We start from the raw sequence: 846 nt of genomic DNA on the forward strand, positions 1-846 counted from the left end.
TCTGAATGTATGCTTAAACAGTGCATATGTATCTTGAATTTGTGGTTCATGAATGTTGGCTCTTGAAAGAATGATGAAAAAGGAGACATGTTACTGAGGATCTGAAAAATCATAAAAGTGATTCTTGAAGCAAGAAAAAGCTATTCAAAAAAAAAAGAGAGAGAGAAAAATCGAAAAAAAAAAGAGAGAGAAAACGAAAAAAAAAATAATAGAGAAATGAGAGTTGTGATCCAAGGCAAATAAGAGTGTGCTTAAGAACCCTGGACACCTCTAATTGGGGACTTTAGCAAAGCTGAGTCACAATCTGAAAAGGTTCACCCAATTATGTGTCTGTGGCATGTATGTATCCGGTGGTAATACTGGAAGACAGAGTGCTTTGGGCCACAGCCAAGACTCAATAAATAGCTATGTTCAAGAATCATCATACTTTACTAGGAGAATCATTAACACTATCTGGACTCTGAGTTCCTAAAGAAGCCAACCATTCTGAATTTCAAAGGATAGAGTGAGATGCCAAAACTATTCAGAGGCAAAAAGTTAAAAGCCCCGCTCATCTAATTAATACTGATCTTCACAGATGTTTTTGGAATTCATTGCATATTCTCTTCTTTTTATCTTGTTTGATTTTTAGTTGCTTGGGGACAAGAAACAATTTAAGTTTGATGTTGTGATGAGCAGATAATTTGTATACTTTTTGGCATTGTTTTTAGTATGTTTTTGTTATGATCTAGTTAGTTTTTAGTATATTTTTATTAGTTTTTAGTTAAAATTCACTTTTCTGGACTTTACTATGAGTTTGTGTGTTTTTCTGTGATTTCAGGTATTTTCTGGCTGAAATTGAGGGAC

Source organism: Arachis duranensis, chromosome 3 (genome assembly GCF_000817695.3).
Source record: "Arachis duranensis cultivar V14167 chromosome 3, aradu.V14167.gnm2.J7QH, whole genome shotgun sequence".
NCBI lineage: Eukaryota > Viridiplantae > Streptophyta > Magnoliopsida > Fabales > Fabaceae > Arachis > Arachis duranensis.